This window comes from Lactuca serriola, chromosome 5, assembly GCF_051521515.1.
Source record: "Lactuca serriola cultivar US96UC23 chromosome 5, Lser_US96UC23_V15, whole genome shotgun sequence".
NCBI classification, from domain to species: Eukaryota; Viridiplantae; Streptophyta; class Magnoliopsida; order Asterales; family Asteraceae; genus Lactuca; species Lactuca serriola.
The window spans coordinates 255,904,922-255,916,743 of NC_136412.1; the positions used below are offsets into that span (position 1 = coordinate 255,904,922).

Sequence of the window (11,822 nt, forward strand, 5' to 3'; positions counted from 1 at the left end):
TTTCATGGATCATAGCAGGGATTAAGGCTAGATAATTTCAAGTATCAACTATTAAAAGGAAGAATTACTTACTTTTATGAAGATCAAGATGAAAATATGGATGGTACTTGAGAGAATCTCGAGTTCTAGCCTTGAAGGAGTGGAAAAGTGATAAAAATTGGCTAAGTGTTCAATTTATATGAAGGAATGTGGCTGAAATGGATGTGTGGCCGCACACTCATGTGTGTGGCCGCACACTCCATATGTTGGAGTGTTTGGCCCGGTTTTGATTGATATGCATCGAGTTAACTCATTTCTAAACTCCTACCTTGATTGTATTACGTTTAGAACGCTCCAATAGACCTTAAACAGTGCTACAAAATAGCAAAATGAGTCTAACTTTGATAGAATTGATATATATTGAACATGAAAATTTCGGATTGTCACATCATCCCCCTGTTAGAGAGAATTTCATCCCGAAATTAGAGTTTCGACAATTAAGTAGTTACAAATAATTAATTAAAGAGATGAGGAAATTTCATTTTCATCTGTTCCTCGCGTTCCCATGTGAATTCAGGTCCTCGCTTGGCGTTCCAGCGAACCTTCACAATCAGGATATGGCTTTGTTTCGTTTGCTTGACCTCTCGGTCCATGATCTCTACAGGTTCTTCCATGAAGTTGAGGCTCTCGTTGATCTCGATCTCGTCGAGTGGGATTACAGGATTCTGGTCGGATAGGCACTTTTTCAAGTTCGAGACGTGGAATGTAGAATGTACGTTACTAAGTTCGCGGGGTAGGTTGAGTTTGTAAGCTACAGGGCCGATTCTAGCGAGAATCTCTAAAGGCCCTATGTATCTTGGATTGAGCTTCCCACGCTTTCCGAAGCGTATCAAGCCCTTCCAGGGTGAGAGTTTCAAAAGAACACGGTCTCCCACCTGAAATTCCAAAAGTTTCCTACGTTTGTTGGCGTAGCTCTTCTGTCGGTCTCTAGAGGCTTTCAATCGTTCACCAATCTGAACGATTTTCTCTGTCGTTTCTCGAATGATTTCCGGACCTGTGAGAGTGCTGTCAAGAACTAGTCCTAAAGCTAACTGGGTGTCTCACACTTCAGCCCAGCATAGAGGGGATCTGCACTTTCGGCCGTAGAGGGCTTCGAATGGAGCAGCCTTGATGCTCGTGTGATAACTGTTATTGTAGGAAAATTCGACAAGGGGTAAGTGAGTATCCCATGCCTTCCCAAAGTCGATCACACAGGCTCTCAACATATCTGCCAGTGTTTGGATTGTTCTCTCACTTTATCCGTTGGTCTGTGGATGGTAGGCTGTACTCATGTCCAGCCTCGTGACTTTGTAGTGACTGCCAGAACCTCGAAGTGAATCTATTATCTCTGTCGGAGATAATGGATATAGGAACACCTTGCAGTTATACGATTTCCCTAATGTATGTTCTCGTAAGCTTCTCCATCTTGTTAGTTTCTTTGATAGGCAGGAAGTGTGTAGAATTGGTCAATCTATCGACGATGACCCATATGGTATCAAGTCCACCCGTTGTCTTGGGCAACTTGGTTATGAAATCCATAGTGATCCGCTCCCACTTCCATTCTGGAATCTCTGGTTGTTTCAGCAAACCGGAGGGTTTCTGGTATTCGACTTTAACCTTTGCGCAAGTAAGGCATTTACTCACGAAGGTAGCAATCTGAACCCGGGTGAATGGAATACCGAGTGTTGTGTGCCTCGGTCATGACCAAGTCTCGGGAGCCATCATGTTTCGGCGTCCAGATCCGGTCCATGAAATATAAGGCTCCGCCACCCTTGGCTTCTAAATTCGTATCCATTCCTCTAAGGGATTCACCCGCCACATTTTCAGGTTTCAAGGCTTCAAGTTGAGCCTCCTTTATCTGTGTGGACAAGTGTGAATGGATGGTCATCGTCAGTGACTTGACCCTTCGACCATAATATTCTTTCCGACTTAGGGCGTCTGCTACTACGTTGGCTTTACCAGGATGATAACGAATTTCACATTCGTAGTCATTGAGTAGCTCGACCCACCGTCGTTGTCTCATGTTGAGCTCCTTCTGATCGAATATGTGTTGTAAACTCTTGTGGTCTGTAAAGATAGTGCTTTTTGTGCCATATAGGTAATGTCTCCAAATCTTCAAGGCAAACACAACTGCCCCCAGCTCAAGATCGTGTGTGGTGTAGTTGACTTCGTGTGTCTTCAGTTGTCTTAAGGCATAGGCAATGACCTTACCTTGTTGCATCAGAACACAACCGAGCCCTTGGTTGGATGCATCCCAGTACACAACGAAGTCTTCTATCTCTTCTGGGAGGGATAGTGTCGGTGCGGTGCATAAGGCTCTCTTTAGTGTTTGAAATGCTTTTTCTTGTTTCTCTTCCCAGTTAAAGGTCACTCCTTTCTGGGTCAGGGTAGTAAGAGGTTTCGCAATCCGGGAGAAATTCTGTATGAATCTGCGTAGTAGCCAGCGAGACATAGAAGTTAATGAATTTCTGTAGGCATCTTCGATGTTGACCAATTCTCAATGGCCTTAATTTTGGATGGGTCCACGTGGATTCCCTCTTTGCTAACCACGTGTCCTAAGAATTCGACTCTTCGGATCCAAAATTCACATTTAGAGAACCTCTCATAGAGCTTCTCCGTTCGTAAAGCTCCTAGAACTTGTTGCAGGTGATCGCCATGATCTTCCTTACTTTGAGAGTAGATCAGGATGTCATCAATGAAGACGATGACGAATTGATCAAAGTAAGGAAGACATACTCTATTCATCAAGTCCATGAATACTGCAGGCACATTGGTCAATCCAAATGGCATCACCACGAACTCGTAGTGTCCGTAACGACTTCGGAAGGCTGTCTTTGGAACATCCTCCTCTAGCACTCGTAACTGGTGATATCCGGATTTTAGATCAATTTTGGAAAAGTAGCTCGCCCCTTGCAGTTGGTCAAATAAATCGTCTATGCGAGGCAGAGGGTAACGATTTTTGACCGTCAATTTGTTGAGTTCTCTGTAGTCGATACACATACGGATTGATCCGTCTTTCTTCTTAATGAACAAGACCAGTGCTCCCCAGGGTGAGAAGCTTGGTCTAATAAAACCCTTACTGAGTAGTTCGTTAAGCTGACCAGGTAGTTCCTGCATCTCGGCTGGTGCTAATCGGTAGGGCGATTTGGCTACTGGGGTAGCTCCTGGGACTAAGTCGATTCTAAACTCAACTTGCCGTTGCAGAGGTAATCCTGGTAGTTCTTCTGGAAAGATGTCGGGAAAACCGCTCACTATCGGAATGTTCTTTAGTTCTTTCGTTTCCAGGCTCGTATCGACAACAAGAGAAAGGAATGCACGATATTCCTTACGTAGATACTTCTGTGCTTGAATGCTTGAGATGATACGAAGACTCGTGTCGGGTTTGTCGCCGTAGATGATGAGAGTTTCGTTAGACGGGAGGTTTAGACAAATCGCTTTCTCGTAGCACATGATGTCGACGCGATGAAGACTCAACCAATCCATGCCGATGATGACGTCGAAGCTTTTAATCGAGACCGGCATGAGGTCGATTGGAAATGAATGGCTATCTAAAGTTAGCGTACATCCTATGTATATGCTATTAGTGCTCTCAGTTTTCCCATTAACCATTTATACAGTGAATGGTTCTTTAAGTGTGTGTGGTTGTTGTTTAAGTAAGCGTGCAAAATTCTGATTCACGAAACTTCTTTCTGCCCCACTATCAAACAGTATGCATGCATAAGAGTTTATAGGAGAAACGTACCGGTCACCACCGTCGGGTCGGCAACTGCTTCCCCATGGCATATAGCCAGAACTCTTCCTACTCCACCAGCATTTCTTGCTTTGGGGCGCTCCCTTTTATAGTGGCCCACATCGCCACATCCATAGCAACCCTGGTCCACGCCAGCACCGGGAACTTGGGTGATCGGCCTTGCCGGAGATTTGCAGAAATGGACAGTGTGTCCTTTCTTGTTGCAGTTGGAGCACTGCATTTCTCGGCAGGGGCAGTTGTGGTGGAAGTTGCATTTGTTGCACTTTGGCAAACTTCCAGCGTATTGCTTCACCAGAGCAGCAGTAGCGGGTAATCACATTTATCCTCAAACATACATCTCTGATCGGTACGCTAGCTGCCTTACGGCTAAGAGCATCGGCCATGATGTTGGACTTCCACGAGTGATAAAGGATCGCACAATCATAATCCTGAAGGGTTTTAGTATACTATGACATCGTATGGTGCACATACAACCCTAAATGCTTTAGATATATGTTTTCTCTAATTATACATGCAATATTGTTTCCAAAGCATTAAGCCTACAACTAGCATGCAATTGACATAAACACCATAAAATACTAGTTAGGAGTTTACCTTTTTATGTAGCTTGTAGAACTTGTTGAATTTGGACTTTAAGAACTTAGTGCCCCAAGTGTGACACCTCAAATGGTTCACAACACATCTTAGACAAAGGATGACATTTGAGAGAGTTTATGCACACTAAAAATCGGTTATGGTCTTCCAAAGATCACTAGGGTCTGATTTTAGTAGCCTAGGGTCTTCTTATATAGTGTGGCTAAGATTAGGGTTACATCCATGTAAACCCTAATGTGAATGACTTTTCATCTTACTTAGGATCTATGGGTTAAAACCTCCACGGACTATCCATGGACTACCATATTGGTTTATCCCATCCTAAATGACCATAAGCCCACTCCATAAGAATGATTGATTTACCAAATCAATCCTCTTTCATTTAATTAGTCTCTTTTGATCACTAAATTAATTCCAAATTAATTCTTGATAAATACTAATTAAATAATATGATTTCATATTAATATATTAGAACTTATATGTGACATCCCCAATTTCACGGCCAGAAAAGACCGATTTGTTTATGCTTTGTTTTTAAAATCAGAGTAATCGTTTAAAGAAAACTGTTGTGGAATTTGTTCCCAAAAACAAAAATATGATAACCATTTATCCAAACATTTCTCAAAGAGAATGTATTTTCATTAAATAATAAAACCTTGGGATGTTATGTTCGATACAGACCAAAAGCATAAACAATATAAAATAGACCTTACAATAGTTATTTATAACTACTGATCTATAATCCAAAATCTCTCGTCAAGTCCGCCAACTTATACCCTTGTGCCATTACCAATAATAAAAAGAAAACTGAGTGGGTCAGGCTTGGGAGCCTGGTGAGCATATAGGGTTTTCAACCCACAATAATATAATTATTATATTTAATCAGCAGACAATCAACCCAATTACCCATCCCCATTATCTTCTTAAGGTTTTACCCTAAGAACCAACTATCCTTCATTCATTTATTCGTAAGAAATTGGCACGAATTCCATTGCTGCCAAAGTTTATTTATCAAGTACTAAATCCATAGTTATCAGGCGCTCACTCCATAGTCACCAAGGTTCACTTAACAAGCGCTAACTCCATAGTCACCAAGGCTTACTCAACAAGCGCTAACTCCATAGTCGCCAAGGTTTACTCAACAAGCGGTAACTCCATAGTCGCCAAGGTTTACTCAACAAGCGCTAACTCCATAGTCGCCAAGGTTCATATAGTCACCAACTATCCCATCTACCCAAGTTCTACTCAGCATTTTCGTAGATATAAATACTTACACAGTTTAAATCATTTAACACTTGTATAAAACATCAACTCTGCGCCCATCTCAAATAGACAAATAATGTATAAACACATAGCACGTATTTTATAGCAAATACTTCATATTTATGTGTTAGAAGAAAGTAACTACACTCTCACACATATAAACAACAATATACTTAATACACTCAAACCATACTTGTATTATTATCGTGTTTATGAAAGGTAGTATACACTCACTTGATCAGAAGATGATCGGACAACACTACGACTTGCAGAAGTAGTAATCCTCAGCAGATCTGGAAGATCTCTACAAAAATCGAGCTTCTCGCGGGCAGAGCTTCGGCTCGGGAATCGCACTTCTCGGGATCTTCGGGATCTTGGGACTTGCTTCGGGGCTCGAGGATATTACCGGGGCTTCGGGGTACTTCTGGCACGCAAAACGATGCAAAATAGGAGAGAGAAGAGAGAAAGATAGCAAAGGAGTCGGCTGCCTTCGGATCCTATTTATAGAGGCTGGAACCTCGGAGTACGCGGGGCGTACTGGTCCGAAATCGTCATTGCGTTCGTCATCCGAAGAACTCGAGTGCGAAGGTCGTCATGCTTCGCTGTACGCGGGGCGTACAGCAGTACGCTGGGCGTACTTCGGATATGCCCGGTGACTCCCCCTTCGGATAATACCGGGTTTTATAATTAAATTTAAATATTAATTATTTAATAAACTTCGGAAATTCATATCTTCTTCATACGAACTCCGTTCTTTATATCCACACGTAGGTGAGACTACGCTCTACAACTTTCGTTTAGACTTCGTCGGCTAATTTTGACTTTATTTTTATTATTTATTTTTAGTAGGCCCGGACAGGAAAACTTCGTTATAAAATCATAACTTCTTCGTTTGACGTCCGTTCTCGCCTAACTTTTCATCGCTTCGATACCAACAACGAGATCTTCGATTCTCATTTAGATTGTTTTGGCTAAAAACCGCTCGATCTCAAATCGAGTATTTCAGGCTGCATACCGCTAAGCCGAAAATTCGATAAATCATAACTTCTTCATACGAAGTCAGATTTGGGCGTTCTTTATATGTACGGAATCCTTGTAACATATACTACAACTTAGTTAAGATTATTCATTCTAAATAATCTTCTATCAAAAAGTCATTTTTGAAGCTTATCGTCTCTAAATTGACTAGCCCTGATCTACGGGCGTTACATTATAATATATTAATAAATCATAAATAACCTCTTCTGAAAAGTCCATCCTATCAAATTGTCGTGGTGATATGAAACTCAAATGAACCATGCTACTCTCGGGTCAAGTACATATCAATTTTAGTTATGGGCTTAGACACCTAATCCAACAGTCTCCCACTTGGATAAGTCTAATAACTATTATTGCAAGTACGACTCCAAAATCCCAACTAGCAATCGTAGCTCTTAAAAGCCGTTGTCGAACTTTGACATAGTCAATGACGGCTCCATTAGATAAGTGATCATACATTCCTCCATTCTAGATATCGTATGAACTGAGACATGGATTATAATCATTCTCTCTGTCCATATGCTGTTTCCCGATTTTCGATTTATGACGACCGAGTAATTGAACAAATCAAATTAGTCCAGGCTTGGCCAAGCACTTAGGGTTGCCATCACTAAATCATCGAGGGGTCCACATATATCGTTTTTATCCTTCTAAGGGTAAAATGAATGGATAAACTTTGACTCATATGCTTGCTTGTACTTACTCATCAAATCATATACAACAATATGTTGTATAACACAAAGTTACTGGTGTGTTTACATATGTCAATGTCACTACAAATAAAATTACATATAGTGGCACACATTTTTAGTGGCATATGGTTAATGTGCCGTTATATCATGGTTTTTAGTGGCACTTATTATATGTCGCTAAAAAATTAATGCATTTAATGGCACTTAATCATTTATGTCACTAAATTTCATAGTTATTAGTGGCATAATTAATTGATATACCACTAAAACATTTTTATTTATTAAAAATACCGTATATATAATTCTTATAATAACTAAAAAAATTAATTATAATATTAACAATTTATTTTATATTTCTCATTTAAAACTGATATTACATATTTATGGAAATTATTATTATTTGTTAATTGATTTGTGAGTTTTTACGAAAAAGAAAATCGGGAACCCATGACATTAGTAACCCAATAACCCAACTTGACATTTTTATGTATCAATCCTCTTCTTTCTCTTTTTTTCCCCAAAACGAAATCAATTGTGTTTGTGATTGCTAGTTATTGATCCAACACCATGATATCAGTAACCCAATAACTCAAATTGACATTTTTATGCATTAACCTCCTTCTTTCTCTCTTTTTCCCCGAAAAAGAAATCAATTTTGTTTGTGATTTTTAGCTATTAATCCAATAAAAAGTTTATTTCGAATTAAACAACAAGACTGAACTGGGGTATACATTTATTATTATTATGTTTATAATGATCTCAAGCTATTGATCCGAGATAAGTCCATTTGTTTAATACTTCTAAAATTTGATTTTGTTGTTTTATTATTTTGAAAATGAAAATTGATTTTTACTTGGAATTGATTTATAATATTTCCATTAATTTATCTATTTTATTGTTTAAAAAAGGGATTCTAACGCACAACCAAATAATTTTGGTTAGATAACGATTATTATCCATTACGTTATTTGGAGATACGAAAGTAAAAAAAATACGTGTGTTCAACCAAATCGCACACATAAGATATCAGAAGCCACTCCCACTCTCCCACTCCTGACAATGATCTGAACGCTCCATCACTACATCACGCTGTCGTCAGCCTATGTGCCGCTGCTTCCTCGATCACCACCGCTTCCTCGATCGCCACCGTTGCATCTTCAATCTCACGGTTAGGTATTTTTGCTGCTCAAATAACGTATTTACAAATTTCATTTGTTAATTGAAGTTGTATATTGCTCGATTTGTTGCAAAATCATTGCCCAAACTACTAGGGTTTTAGAAAACCTGCTCATCTAAAGATAAATCAATGTTACGAATTTAATTTGCAATATTACCTCAAATAGTTTCAGATGTTTTGGATGATCTTTCTTCCTTAAGTTATGCTCTAATTGAGAAACCTCTTTCCGTATGTTGAATTTTTCTCACTCAATTCCCAATGTTCTTTCTTGCAACTCATGTGTAATCATCTCTTAGCATTTTAAGTTCTGATTGCAAAGTTCTAATCATAACATTCTTTTCACTCATCAGACTTGTCCAATTTGTCGATTCCATCTGTAGTTTTTCTGTTTCCATCTTTAATGAATCAAATTCTGTCACCATTACTTCTCTTTCTCCGACCTTCTCAAGTTCTAATGACATTTCCTTAATTTGATCACAAAGCTTCTGTACTTCTTTCTTGTGTGTACTTTTCATCAACGAGAGCTCTACATTTGAGTTCTTAACTGCTTCTTGCATTTCTCTCATCTGTTGTTTCAAACTTTGACTTTCTAACATTGCGTTTCTCAAATCATCATCTACTTCTAATTTACATTTCATCAAATCTTCCACGTCATCTTCAAAATCACGCCCTTGTTTCTCCAATTCTTTCACCAATCCCTTAACATGTGTTTCATATTCATTAATCGTATCAAAAGATTGTGAAATTTCCAATGCTTGATTCATAATTTTTTCCTCTAATCTCTTCACCTGGATTCCATATTGTTAAACCATGGCTAATGAACTTGAGAATTCATTCTCCACATTCTCTAATTTCAAAGACATATCTTCGTTCTCTAGTAATAAAAACTTGTAATCGAGGGTAATATCGTCAATGTGAATCTTCAACTCCTCTTTCTCCCTCTTTTCAACCTCTAGTTCACCATACAACTCATTCATTGTAGCAATATCTTTTTTCTTTTCCTCTTCAAGTGCTTCTTCTCCTCTTTAAGTTCAGTTACTTTCTTCAAAAGCTCTTGTCCTCTTTTATTCTCTTCAAGTATTTGCTTATGAAGAGACTCCAACTCCAAATCTGACATTTCCACTTGCCTTTCCAACCTTGAAACATTACTTTTCAAAACTTTAATTGCATTTATTAATGCTTCAGCATAAAGCCTCTGATCCTCAATGTTTTGAATTTGATTGTTGTTGTGCTCTGGGCTGTTTATTAAATCATCCATACTTCTATATGAAAGTGAACCCATTGACCAATCAGTGCTTGATCTTTGCTTTTGATGCTTTTCAACCTTCTTATTCATAGGTTTTGAGTTCCTTGAAACAGGTGTATCCTGATTAACATTATAAAAACAACCCATAAGAAAAATCCAAAATTTATTGTCTTTATTAGCATATATATATATATATATATATATATATATATATATATATATATATATATATATATATTATAATGTGATTAATCTTACTTCAGCAAAATCAAGGATATTCTCGTTTTCACTGCTATCACTTAACTGATTCTTCAATCTATGTGATTCAGACCCGTTTTCAATACTATAACTTAATTGATTCTTCAATCTATGTGATTCAGACCCCAAAGACTCATTTTCTTCAGACTCCTTGAAACTACCCCAAAAAATTGATGAATATTATTACTTTGATTCATGAAATGATAAAGAATTATTGATTATTAATTTTAATTACCTTTGTTCATCTGTTCGTTGCATCTTTTGGATGAACACCTGTCCCATTTCACTATTTCACAAGTATTAGTAGATAAAATATTAACAAATTTGGTAAATTAAAGTTACCCATTATGATTTTGACATATAAGATTTTGAGAAAAGAATCCAAAGACAATAAGAACAAGCAAATTCTATACATATCGGATCATTATTAGTTCCATATGCATCTTCCTTACATGGGTTTCTATTATTTATGGAATAAATTTAGATCAGTGACATTTTTGAACATACAGTGGTGTATATATACATACACACATATTACTTTTATATGAACAATTCACAAATCACAAACGCCCATATCTATGAACACATACGTCCACGTTAATATACTTATGGTGTTTCCTTGTTTGTATATTCTTGATTAGATTTGTCTCATGCATTCTCTACTATCAACCAAGATGTCAATTTTATTGATCATACCAGTGAGCTTGGATGGAAAGAGTAAACATGTTTCTTTCAAATTCAAACCCCATTTTCTATGCTTTTTTTAATCCAAAAACTCAAATTAATCTTAACTTTATTTATTGATTTTAGGGATCAAAGAATTCGCCCAATCGTAGTCGATCCGGGCCTTTACTTAGCAAGAAGAACACAAATATTTCGTGCTACCAAAAAATGACCATTACTTAATGCTTTCAAAGTTTTCACAGGCAAGTGTCCATTTTGAATTGCAAAAAATGAAATTATATTATAGTAAGTAAATAAGTGAAAGTATGTTGTTATTTCAGGATCTCCATGGGTGATTTTGAGCCGTTCCTTTCTTGAATACTGTATATTCGCATGGGATAATCTCCCCCGAACTCTCTTAATGTATGTTAACAATGTAATTTTGGCTCAAGAAGTCTACTTTCATACGGTGGTCTGCAACTCACCTGATTACAAAAATACAACAGTCAATGTGGATTTAAGTTACATGGTGTGGGACAATCCTCCTAAAATGGAGCCATTGTTTCTTAACAAGTCGCATTACAATGTAATGGTGGAAAGTGGTGCGGCTTTTGCAAGACGGTTTGGGAAAAACAATGCGGTTCTTGACATGGTTGATAGGAAGATCTTGAAACGTGGTTATGGGAGGGCGGCTCCCGGGGCGTGGTACACCGCTAAGAAGAGCTGGTTTGTGGAACCGTGTTCACAATGGGATGGTGTTAATGCTTTGAAAAAGTCGCTCAAGTTATGGTAATGATTTCCCTATACATTATATCTATATATATATATATATATATATATATATATATATATATATATATGTTTTTAATCATATCAAGTCATATACTCTTTGTTTCGTATGTTGCTATTAATTAGAAACGTACTTTTAAAGTAGGTTGCTATACTATGATAATATAGCAACCAATTTTATAGTATGTTGCTATTAATTTGAAAGTGGGACAAAAACAGTGGGTGAGAAACACTTGTCATGTTTTTTGTATGTTGTTATTATGCAGACTTCCCTACAAGCCATTGCAAACAACTCCTCAAATACCCAAGGATCAAGTACCCTAGGAGTTGTAG

At 37.8% G+C, this 11,822-nt stretch overlaps 1 pseudogene; it reads left to right on the top strand.

Moving 5' to 3' along the window:
* The first annotated feature begins 10,489 nt into the window (after window positions 1-10,489).
* Window positions 10,490-11,493, top strand: LOC145050397 (beta-glucuronosyltransferase GlcAT14A-like; annotated as a pseudogene).
* The last annotated feature ends 329 nt before the right edge of the window (window positions 11,494-11,822 follow it).